The following is a 13,116-nucleotide window of genomic DNA, read 5'->3' on the forward strand; positions in this document are numbered from 1 at the left end:
TAGCTGTTTCTACCACTGTCTTAAGTGTCGTGATCGCATAAGCTGCGGAAGTCGTGCCATCTGGCAGCCTTAAACACGATCCATCAACCCACAGTTCCCCATCCACATCTGGAAGTGGCGCATCCTGTAAGTCAACACGACCCTTTGTCTGTTCCTCGGTCAGGAAAACACAATCATGATGTTTTTCTTCCTGACCCTCCTCGGCCGGATAGGGCAATAAAGTGGCAGGGTTCAGGGTAGCGCATCTTTTTAGTGTAATATGTGGCGCCAAAAGTGTCAGCTCGTATCCCGTTAGCCGTGCACTCGTGAGGTATTGGGTCTTTGTTTGGTTTAGCAGAGCATCTACTGCGTGAGGAACTAACACCAGCAGCTTGTGCGATAACACTATTCCCTCACTCTGTCGTATGGCCACTGCCGTTGCTGCTACCGCTCGAAAACACCCAGGCAACCCTCGTGCTACAGGATCCAAAATGGCAGAGAAGTATGCACATGGTCTCTGCTTATCCCCGTGTAGTTGCACTAACACTGACAACGCGCACCCATCATTCTCGTGCACGTACAATGTGAAAAGTTTCGTGTAGTCTGGTGTGCCTAACACGGGTGCAGAACAAAGGGCCTGTCTCAACTGTTCAAAAGCCTTCTGACAATCATCTGTCCATTCTAGAGGCATTGGTGTAGCTTTGGACAATAATGCTAGCAAGGGTTTTATGATGTGTGAAAAACCCATAATCCACTGTCTACAAAAAGACGTCAATCCTATGAAGGCACGTACATCTCTCTGCGTGCGGGGGACTGGTGTATCTAAAATTGCTTGAATTCGATCAGATGTTAATGCACGCCCCTCCTTAGACAATAGATGACCGAGGTAGGTCACCTGAGGTCTACAGTATTGGAGTTTCTTTTTCGAAACCTTATGGTTGGTTTGTGCCAAAAAGGAAAGCAACGCAAGTGTACTTTCCTCACATTGTGCATAAGTGTCAGCAGCAAGCAGAAGGTCATCCACGTACTGGATGAGAGCAACGCCAGACTGCAATTTAAACGAATCTAGCTGCCTTTTCAAAGCCTGGCTGTAGATGCTAGGGCTTTCAGTATAACCTTGGGGAACACGACAAAATCTATACGATTTATTATTTAACGTGAAACCAAACAAGTATCTGCTATCAGAATGAACAGGAATGGAAAAGAACGCATTCTTTAAATCAATTACGCTAAACGTGGTGGCCGTGGGTGGGACCAGCGTAAGCAGAGTCGTAATATCGGACACCACCGGGTATTGGGGAATGACAATTTTATTGATCTCTCGCAAGTCAATAATAAAGCGATAGACTTTGTCGTCAGTATCTCGTTTAAGGATCGGAAGAATAGGACTGTTGCAAACATTATAAGGGACCTCCTCCACAACCCCTGCAGAAATCAAATCCTGAACAATATGTGTCAATGCAAGTTCACCTTCTCTCGAGATCTTATACTGTGGTACTCGTGGTAGAGGGGCCCCCTCCTTAACAGTAATGTGTATTGGTGGAATACGCATCTCTCCCACATCCGTATCTGAGGTCGCCCATAACGTATGCGGCAGAGAGGCCAAGGCTGGAATATCTGAGATGGCGTAAAACCTGTCGGGGTCAGGATAATTGTCATTCAGGATAACCCTCACTCCCTCAGGAGCGCAACGTATCGTTGCTCGAAAATATTTAAGCAAATCAATACCCAGGATATTATCTGGTGTATGGGGTGATAACAAAAATTGACCAAAACTAAAGTATTTGTCAAGACATAGTGCAAGGGGCTTGGACAATGGGCTGGGGGAGGGTGTGCCATCAAACCCTACACATGTAATCATTTCGCCAGACAGGGGAGCCCTCGGAACCAAGTTTTTCGACAAAGCGCTACGTGTAGCTCCTGTGTCAACTAGAAATTGATCAGTAGAACCCAGAATACCCGCTGTTACATATGGACCCTGCTGATCTACCGGCACTTCAACTGATTCCTTACCCCATCCTACGCAGTCCTATGCATGCACATAATCCTGATGCTCCACATTCTCACCCTCCGAAATCTGATATTGATTCCGCCTATCAAACGTGTTACGTTCATCCTGGCCACGGCCCCTCTCCTCAACCCTTCCACGATCACTTTCGCCACCTCTCGCTCCCGCATAACCTCCTCTCGACCTTCCGCCTCCTCGACCACGCTGACTACGCTGTTCGCGAAGTACCGGACAATCTTCGGCCCAATGCCCAAACTCCTTACAATAAGCGCACTGATCCCCCGCTATGTCCGTACGACCATACGACGTATTTCCTTCACCTCGTCTACCTCTATCATTCCCTCTACCCTGTGTTCCCCGAACCTGCGCCAACATCACCTTCGTTTTCAGTTCCTTCGCCTTTTTCTCTACACTTTCTTTAGCCTCCAATTCCTGCCGCTCATAGTACTGAGCCATAGTTAACAAAGACGCTGGGGTCGCCGTGGCCCAGGAACTTTCACTCGACTTCAATCGTTTTGCAATCTCCGGTAGGAGATTAGCCACATACTTATCTACAAACAGATGTCGACCCGTATCGTCTGTTAAAGATTGACCACTGTAATCATGGAATGCCTCCTCAAAACGTGTAAAGAAATCTGAAACCGTTTCATCGGGTTTCTGTTTACACGACGTTAGCATAGTCCAATCGATCTTTTTAGAGGGAACAAGCGTCTTTAATTTAATCAAAATAGCTGCCGGAAGATCTAGAATTAACTGACAAGGCTTACATGCCGGTTCCCTATCTAAATCGGCAGCATTTATTTCTTTCCATGTGCCCCCCAATATTGTTTCATCATTATTTTTACGAATCTGCCTCCACATATCAGGTGGTAAAATTAACCCAAAGAACAAATCTATATCCACAAGAGTCATCACACAAGACGAAATAGCCCCTTCCACCCCTTCATAAAATGCCGCGGGATTTTTTCGAAGATCAGGTAGAGAATTTTTCAATGCCATAACATCTGCTCTATTCCAAGGCGTGTATACCCAATTATATACAAAATACCCTTTCGCATCCTTTGACGATTTATCATCATCTGTACCTTCCCCTTTGGGTGGAACATACAAGGGCGCGGCTTCACGCATAGGCATAACATGCAACGCAGAACTCTTATCTGAACCCCGGAGAGAACACTCCTTAATCTGCTCATCAGGCGCCGATTCGGCCTCCTTTTGCCTCCTTTTCCGCTCCTCCCGTAATCTGGTCGTTTCATCTCGCAATTGGATCAATTGCTTGAATAGGTCATCGACATCTGCAAGATCAAATAAACCTTTATCCAAATTCTCACGATGCACTGACAAAGCTTTAGGTTCTAACGTATCTGAAAGATCACGATACGCGGCAACAACTTCATCCGCCAAACTAGACAAAAAGTACATTAATTCAAGTTCCGACCATTTACCCCTCTCTGCAATCACCTCAGACTGAGAAACACAGTTCTTATTCACTTTACGAGCCCAACTACGTAAATGTGCGGACCTCTCCGCAGTAAACCTGAGAGCGGATACACCTTTCTTTTCCGTCTTATCCTGCCCATCATCTCCCGGATCTTCAGCTGGAGCCGTCGGCGAAACGTACGGAGGCGGTGACCGATCTAGCAATGAAAAATCATCAAATTCATTATTAAGGACAGGATAAAGCGGTCGGCGAATAGGAAATTGACCAGTCGTTTGCAATTTACGTTCCCGTTCCTCCCTCTCTTTCTTCTCCTGAGCCTCCTTTTCCTCAAGCTGCAAAGCCTTATCCCGAACAGCCTTGCGCTGTTCTTTGTCCGCCAAGGCAACTTCACGCTTCATACGCTCACGCACCGCTTTCTCCCACATTCGCACACAATCAAACATGTTTTGTCTAGACCTGCGTTGAAACAAACATTGCTCTACAAACTGTACTTTACGTAAATCGAATGACCCATGTAGAGGCCATTGCAATTCAGGATCGGCCTTTGTGTACTTATGCCATAATTTACTGTACATAATAGGGGGAAGGCCAAGTTTGATGTACATCTCGCGATTTGGTGTTCCCTCTGGGGGAGCCGGCTGTGCTTCCGCTAACCTAATTGTGGTACCCTCTCCAAGACAGCACATCCCTCGGAGTGTGCTAAAAACAGGCATGTTCAAAAAGTATCACGAAAGCATGACACCGTACAAAAATGGCACTTACAGTACTTCACACAACTGTGCCGCTCAGAGGAAAAAAACAAAGTTAGAGAAACATCTCTACATGCCTGCCTATGTGAAGTGCACTACACATATAAGTTCAAAGGATCACAAATTCACAAACGTTAGCTAACTCAAGTCAAATCACAGATCGTAGGACTTCGGCAAGCGCCCGAGGACTACCTTACCGAACACAAATCATAGAACTTCAGTAAGCGTCCGAAGACTACCTTACCGAACACAACTCTTACCCAAAATCTCAAATGTCCAGATTCCAACTGCCAAGGTCTTGTGATCAAATCAGCCAAACGGCACTTTCCCGGCAACACAGACGATCGAAAACTCAGTCGGGGACCGGCGCCACCTGGAAGGTCAGATCGGAAGGAAAGGAAGAAACACCGTGGGAGCCAAGACTCGGGTCACTCGTGGCAGCGCGCGTCCATGGCGAGTTTCCAAGCCTTCGTCACGACCTCTCCTTCGGGCATCCGAGTCACCGATGAGTCCCTTCGTGGTCGCCAATTTGTAGTAATCAGGGTTCCCAAGGCCTACATGCACCGAAGATAACCCACTTACACTCAAGAACTGTTGGCACGGAAACTGTAAAAGGCAAAGAACAGGTTTATTAAGACCCCATGGGGTGGTGGTACACTCAAACAGCACCCTTCGGTAATGCAAGAGGTATCACACCGAACACCGTTGTGACCCCGATTTATATACAGTTTTGGGGCAATAAAAGGTAGGCGGCACAAGTTAGGACACATTTATATACATATATGGTCATGTTTTGGAACACTGCCAGCTCATTGGAGGGGGCACAACTCCGCTGGTCAGTTTGGCGCACATTCCTGAAGGCTTACTGGTCAGTTTGGACTGCGCATGTGCAAGCTTGACCAGTACTAACAATAGCCTGTTGCTGGGCAGACTGAAGTGGTCAGTGGAACGGACAACGGACTAAAGGGGCACGCCGGCCATGAGGCCGCTTATGGTCTAAGATGGCCGCCGCAACTTTCAAAATGGCGTTTTCATACATAGCCAAGTTAAGGAGGACAGCGTGTAGTTTCAGCTAATCGCTAACGCGGCCATGCCAATTACGACACATAGACAATCCTCACTATGCATACATTCTATCTAACACACCTATATCCCTAACGCGTGTTGTACGACCACAACACTTGTGATATACCTTCATACCACAATTCTGAAACAGATCAAGTGCACTGTGTGACTTCTCTTGTCACACCACTCTGTACCGGTACAACTAGGAATTTTCACACTGCAGGAAAAAACCTTTCGACAACACGTAACAAAAGTGAACGAACTCAACATATGTTAAACATCGATCCTATGCAACTACTATGTAGCATGTTGGTTACCATAGCAACCATCAAGTCTGCTACCAGGAAATTGATCCAGCGGCCTATAGGAAATATGTCATAAGCTACGCTACCCAACTCCACAATATACACCATTAATCATAAATCAATCACAAGGCCCATAATCTAACATGACATATTTTGACCAACTGAATCATGTGACCTAATTAACCTATTCACAAATTATATACATTTATATACAACCGCGGTAAATAAATTCATCACACTTTACAAACCCTACAAACTAATTAAGCCACTGTGGCGATAAGATCTTGCTAATGGTAACCTAAACTCATGAAATAACAAGACCAGCTTGTTTTCAAAAGTAAGATTTTTATTATCTATTTGTTTAGAAAATGCATTAGAAAATCTTTATTAAAGCATTTTTATTAGAATCATTGCAAAAGGTTTTGACAGTTTTATGTAAATCAAAAATATATCTCAAAATAGGAAATAACAGTTTGACATTATCAAATCCTAAGTCCCTAACTACACTTGCTATATTAAAGAATAAAAGAATAAAGTCTTTTGAAGACTCTTAGGTGCTCCAAAGAATGTCCGACTGTACGACACCCTCATCAAAGGTCAGCAAGAAGTAGCTTTACTCTTCCACGGGGAAGAGTTTTTATACCTTTCTACGCTAAGCTAATCTAAGTAAAAGTATATTTTTCTGCTGAGATCGGAGTCCAATTTGTTGACAAGTGACAAGCTTCGTGTCACCACACATTTTAGAATATCATTTCCGTCACTTTCTTAGAGTCCATTGTCTCTAGTTTTCGAACAACGAAGCTTCCTCCAGTTTGCAACATTAACCGAAAGAAAGTCATTGCTTCCTCGGATATGAAATTGTCACAGGCTCTTCTGCCGGTTCCTGGCCTTGGCCTTGCTCGACTAAGAAACAGTCAGCTCATCACGTTCTATTTTACATCACGACATGATGTTTCAGCAGAAGGAATTTCTCATCATGGACTCTCTTTTGCTCCAAGCAGAATTTAGCAAACACAAATACACTAGGCCCAAAACCGCTTTCGAAAACTATTATATAAACAAACACAAAAGAATAATTAATGCGAGAAATACAGTTTGTTCTGTTGCCACCCACCATTGCTAATGATTAATCCATTAATCTAAATTACCTAGCTGAAGCACACAATTAAAGCAGCATTTATATCTACCATTCTTCATTTAATCCAGCAGGATTCTTTATGCTCCTGTAAAGAGTAAAGTGACACCATATAGACAAAAAGCAAAATAAGCACATGCCATTCTTTAAAAACAGCCGCTATTAGTTATGACAGAACAATAGACAAGATTAATTTATTATTTTCCCCATACATAAGAATGTAACATAATGCACGTTTATGAGCAAACGTTAGTATCCCTCGTGTTTCTTGTGTAATGTAACTTTAAACTAAGTTGAATTAATACACACATAGCACAAATCGTTAGCATAATTAATTCTTGTTATAGAAGTGTGACTTCACGAGTTGAAATGAAAACATTTCTGAATCTCCATCAGCAGCAACCATCTTGCCAACAGCCCCATCTGTACAGCATTAAGCGTTTTATGTAAAAAGTGTAATAGGAGAGGGCACCTGGCCAGAGTGTGTAGAGATGGTGTGAGTAATACTGTCCATAAAGTCAATGCTAACGAAGAACCTCAGGCTAAATTTGGGTTTCAATTAAAAGACAGTGATTCAAGCTCCAAACCTAATTACCCCAAGTGTGTAATAATCTTTGACAACAAACCTTTAGAGGTACACGCTGATTCCTAATCCCCGTTCACAGTGGTAAACCTTAAAGACTTTGAGAGGTTGCTGGGTTGTAACAAGGCAACTTTAAATCCTCCAGATATTTCACCTGAAGGATGCACCAGAGACCCTATTCCTCTCGTGGGCATGGTAAACAGCCACAAAGTCTTTCAAGGTAGATCCTTGGTAGGCAAAGTTTACATAGTTGAGAGTGGAGTGAATCTTCTGGGATGACAACACCAGAAAGAGTTGGGTATCATCCTGGAACCGAATGACAAAAATCAAGTTATCCTAGTTGATCTTCCCAACAACAACAAGCCCTTGCAGGAGGCTTTTCCCAATCTGTTCACGGATACGTTAGGTAAATTACGAGACTTTCAACACAAAATCAAAGTTAGACAAGATGCCAAGCCCGTAGTACACAAACACAACCAGTACTCCTACATCTTAGGAAGACTCTCAAACACTGTGTTTGAATGGGAAGAGACACACAATGAAATGGTTAATACGATAAAACAACGCATTCTGGATTCGCCTGCTTGAAGTACATTTGACCCTAGAAGGAAAACCGTACTAACTACGGATGCTTCTGGTAAAGGTTTAGGAGCCATGCTCTCTCAAAAAGCAGAGGGTGAAGAAACAGTCATAGCATTTGCATCCCGGTCCCTCAGCTCCGCAGAACGGAACTACTTAATCATTGAGAGAGAGGCGTTGGCATGGTTTTGGGCAGTGCACCATTTGAAATTTTTCTTCTGGGGCATAAAATTTGTAATGCGCACTGATCACAAGCCGTTAACTTACAGGTTTTCATTCAAACATACCCAACATGTGTCTCCACGAATAAACAAATGGGTCCTGGGCCTTGAAAACTTCTGCTTCAAAGTAGAATATCTACCAGGCGTGGTTGCGGACTGTTTATCTAGATCAACCCTCAGTTGTAACTACAGCGAAGAACCGTTAGATGTCCCCATTCTTACGATGCATCTTTCCTCACTAACAGAAGAAGAATGGGACGAGAACATGAAGAAAGACAAAGTTATGGACGTACTCAAAGACTTCATCATCAACGGTTGGCTTAAAAACCTTTCGGAAGTCCCTGATATCGTCAAAGATTATTGGGAAGTGAGACTTGAACTGATCCTCATGTCTGGTCGGATACATCGGGGTGATAAGGTCATTGCGCCCATGGACTTGAGGAACAAAATAATTGATCTGGCCCATGAAGGACATTTAGGCAGGAGCCTCACAAAAAACAAGGTTAGAAGTTGCTTTGGGTTTCCTGAAATGGATTTGATGATTGAACTCAAGGTCAAAGAATGCTCCAGCTATGCTAAAAGCAACAAAAGCAAAGTTTTTCACAAAGCTCCTCTTTCCCCTGTCGACGTCCCTAAGGAGCCATGGACCAAACTGGCCATAGACATAATTGGCTCAATGGTGGCCCTGGGTCCCCAGAAAAAATGTATGTATGTTCTTGTTGATTACACCTCTCAATGGGTAAATTACAAGTGTACGCCATCAACCACAACGAACAATCTCATCTTTTTTCTAAAGAACATCTTTGTCTATGAAGGTATTCCAGCAACCCTCGTAACAGACAATGGAGTGCAATTTGTTTCTGAAACAGTGAGAGAATTCTTGGATGATCTAAACATAAAACACAAGAAGACTGCTCTCTATTGACCGAAAGCAAACGGGATGGTAGAGTGGGTGAATCGCATGGTGAAAGAACACATTCAACTGGCAATCACCAATGGGTTCAATGTCGAAGATTCCCTTAGAGAGTGTATATGGGCATACCACACCACACCGTGTCACAGGGGTGTCACTCTTTGTGTTCCTGAGAGGGAGGGAACTTAGCACAAAAATTAACCCCAGGTGGTTGGAGGGAGGGAAAAGTGTTCTGCTTGATCTAGACCAGAGCAAAGAGAAAGTCCATCTTCATCAACGAAAATACAAGATGTGGTATGACAAAAAACATGGGGTCATAAATCTTGATTTCAAAACAGATACGCCAGTGGTTGTCAAAAAAACCACTTCTGTGCAACCAGGGTCGAGCAAATACTATACTCCCGTACGAGTGGACAGGGCGGGCAAGAATGTAGTTCGCCTAGAGAATGGACAGACGTGGAGTCATGAAAGACTTGTGGACATCTCAAATTGAGTCTGTATCACTTATTGTTCCCCTATATAAAGGAGATGTGTTGTAATCTCATGATAATGTTTTCCCCTAGTGGTACATTCCGTTTCCCCCCTCCCCTGCTCTGTCCTTTAGAACTGCCGTGTGGAGTTGGTGTTAAAATGTTGAGATTTGTGACTGAGAGTTTGAGGAGAGTGTATGATCGAATATTCAATGTGCATAAACAAGCTTCAGAATACGGCCACCTCCAACCATTTTCTTCCATTGAAAATAGTGAAATGCATGCATCGCTTGTCTCACACGGTAACTTCAGAGCTTATTGATCCTGCCTGAAATTGCCCTGTCACTTTATAAAACCCCCAAATCACTACAGTTACTGCATCCTGTATCATTTGTGAAGAAACCAACAACTGTTGTGCTTCTCTGCAAGAAAGATTGCTACTCTGCTGCCCTGCTGCCCAAGTGACTAGGTCCAGAGACTAGGTCCAGACCTGCTTCTTGATCCCAGGAACACCAGAGTTACTCCAAGGGCGATTCCGCTGGCCTCCTGATCAGAGCCTCAGAAACACAAAAGGCTCTAAGCATCATGAATCCAGCACCTGGACTCTGGCTGCTGTGAGTCTTGTCTCCAAGTGGTCCCACTCCAGGCCTGGACCCTTAAATGTGAGCCTAAAGGTGCTCGGCCAGACCTGCTGTTGTCCTGGGACCAGCACTGAATCAGTGTGACGCATCTCCTCGCAGCCATTTCGGAACAGCCGCAGTGCAACACATCCCGTACGCTAGACCTCACATCACAGCCCACAGTCTCCTCAGAACCCCTGCTGCACAACGCAACCTCAATGCAGATCTTTGCTGTGCAAACCTCTCATCAACGGCATTATCAACAGTTATGCAGGACTTCGTATAGCCGACGCAGCTTCTTCAGAACCGGCAATGCATGGCACATCATAGACACAGGACTTCTCATCGCAAGACCATTGTCAACAGCATTCTCAAAGCTGATGCAGGACTCCGCATTGCAGCCCCACAGCTTCCCCAGAACCACCCCTGTGCAATACATTCTTGACACAGGATCTAGCAATGCTTTTCAAATCAGGATTTAAGGTACGTTGTTCAGTGCCCTAACCTGGTCCCTTTACCAAGCCCAGGCCTGCGCTATATTTGTGTCTGACCTAAACTTGTGACTTTGTCCTGGTCCGGCGCAACCAGATAAACACAATTGGCACTTTGTACTTTTAAGCACTATTTTTACTTAAAACTAAAGCATAGGTTAATTTGGGGTTTGCTTGTGTTTCACCATGACAGAGATTGTGGTTGCTGCTTGACTAGAGTTTCTCCCTTCTCAACCAGTAACCCAATTTTGAACAATAAGTGTTGTGAAAAATGTGTGCTTTGTCCTACCCGAGAGCAAATTTGAATTAAAACCAATTAGTCCGGCTGCCACCTCCGTAGCTACTGTTAATTAAATACCTGTTAAATCATGAACTGCTCTCTTGTTGGATGACAGTACAGCCCCTTCTCAGCACAGGAAGGCTGATTTCATGTAAACACTGCCCTCATAGAAAGGGTGAGTCATTTGAGTGGATACAGTAACTGTCGGCATCACAACTGATTTTCACAACAGTCATATCTTGCTTGATGTATCTGATGAAATTCTAAAAGAGAACCCAAGTGACCGAAACCCATTCAGCCTCACAGCTCTCTCTGACATTTGTCTATTATTTCAGCAGGAGGGACAATTGTTCCTGGAACAGGGAGAGGGGGCATTAATCCATTTCCATAATGGCACCCTCACAGGGGACACTTGGCACATGCAAGGAGAAGTAGGGTAGGGCCATTTCGAATGAGGGACTTTGTGAATGTTTATAGTCAGGTAAATGAAGAAGTGCTGAAGAAAGAGGAAGGTTTTTTGTGGAAAAGCTGCCAGGACTGTGAATATGAAATTCTCAAATCACAGGCCAAAGCACAGAATAAGAACGACACCTCACTAACTTCTCCTAAAATAACTATGGAGGTGGAAGAACAACTGAATGAAGAAGCAGATTCTGTTGACTGCTGGGGTAAAATGAGTCAAGGACTCCTGCTCTCCATTGTAATCAGAGACTTATACTACTCCACAAAGGTCATCTGGCCAGCCTTCTGGTCATTGCTACTAGGACACAAAAAGCAGAAGGCATCTATCCTGTGAGAGGAACCATCTAGCCTGTTGTATGTATATATCAGTCACCCTTGAAGCCTGTCCTGAAGATCTGGGGCTGTAGGAGAGACCAGAAGTGACTTTACAGACATCAAGAAGCTTTTGTGGGGTGACAATTTTTTGGCGGTCTAAAGGACCAGGATAAGAAGCCAAAACTCTTCGAGAAACATGCAACCTAGCTGGCTAAAGACTACTGTTTTGTCGAGCTCTCAACCTTTTCACCCTACATTTGAGTTTCCATAGGACCAATGTGGAATTGTATCCAGGGAGCTTTTACAGGCTCTGGCCCCACTGTGACCCAACAGTTATTAAACATTTGCTTTTAGGATTGTCCTTGACTGACTTAAATAGAGATGGGCTGAAATGCAATAGGCTAATTTCTAATAGCTGAGATGAATCCAAAAGTTCTATTCAACTCTTTTTGGTTTGATTTTTTCATGAAATGTACTGACTCTCTGGAGCATAGTTATTTCACTTTTATGAATGTGGTGCCGCCAATATTGATGCCCCCATGATACACTCACAAAATTTCATGCAGTATCCAAACCTATATTTGTGAAATTATACAGAATACCTGAAGGTCATCATGCACTAAGTGTGAAGAACCACAGAGGTTAAAGCTACATTGTAATACAAAACATCTTCTCAACTGCTGCCTCCCCAATAAATTAAAAATATCCATCGATGAAAATGTCATGTATATTTTGAATGCTCTATATGTGCTTCATAACTATTGAATCCTTTCTTCTTTGTGTCGTTTGCCAAGTGTAACTTTGATAAATTTAGATGCCGTAGGTGTTACAATATCATAAATCTGTTGGATTTGGTTGGATGAAAAATATCCAACAGTTGTGCAAATGTTGAAACCTCGATAATACTGCGTGTGATGATGGTCCAGTTATGTGTCTCCTTATCAGGTTGCAACCATATGTGTAACAAGGCACATCTTGCCAATTAAAACTTGATGGAGGAAGTTGGTGAGAATTATATGTTTGAGGCTACCCTGCAATTGTCCATCTGCCACATTCATACAAGACAGCATGTGCCTGGTTTTAAAGCAGTGAGTGCATTTACCTAACCTGAGTAATTTCACTTCTGGGTGCATTTTTTTACCCAAGGGCACCTCCGATAGAAGCCTGTTTACTTTATAAACAATGCAAAACTCATCACATGCCTAACATGTTCGAAGTGTGCTTGAAGATACGTCTCCCACAAAGGAGAACAGTACGGTTAGATTCATTAGAACGGCATCAGCATACTGGTTGACTGAGATATTATGTACATAGTATATTGTTAAAATGCTTGGCTACTGCCACCAAAAGACACATGTTGGTGATGTATGTCCAAAATAGCAAGGAACCCGATTTTAACAGGCTAGCTTCTTAACTAAATACATGCAGTGATTAGAGTGCACCATCTGAGGATGAATATGGTCTTGTGTCACAGAGTGCTGGGGTAATTGCAGGCAGGAA

General features: G+C 43.7%; 1 protein-coding gene and 1 long non-coding RNA gene across 7 annotated transcripts in view; one reads left to right on the forward strand and one right to left on the reverse strand.

Moving 5' to 3' along the window:
- LOC144821341 (uncharacterized) overlaps nt 1–13,116 on the reverse strand; it is a 399,934-nt gene that overhangs the window by 175,920 nt on the left and 210,898 nt on the right. For 4 of the 6 annotated variants that reach the window (XR_013608330.1, XR_013608331.1, XR_013608332.1 and 1 more), the window contains one exon: nt 5,936–6,770. The exons of 1 other annotated variant lie outside the window; for it this stretch is intronic. This is a non-coding gene — a long non-coding RNA (uncharacterized LOC144821341). Of the gene's footprint in view, nt 1–5,935; nt 6,771–13,116 lie in introns of those variants that run through there. One more of the 6 variants, XR_013608329.1, reaches the window with a different exon arrangement.
- YIPF7 (Yip1 domain family member 7) overlaps nt 1–13,116 on the forward strand; it is a 623,048-nt gene that overhangs the window by 70,438 nt on the left and 539,494 nt on the right. The window lies entirely within an intron of this gene.

This window comes from Lissotriton helveticus, chromosome 2_2, assembly GCF_964261635.1.
Source record: "Lissotriton helveticus chromosome 2_2, aLisHel1.1, whole genome shotgun sequence".
In the NCBI taxonomy this organism is placed as follows: domain Eukaryota; kingdom Metazoa; phylum Chordata; class Amphibia; order Caudata; family Salamandridae; genus Lissotriton; species Lissotriton helveticus.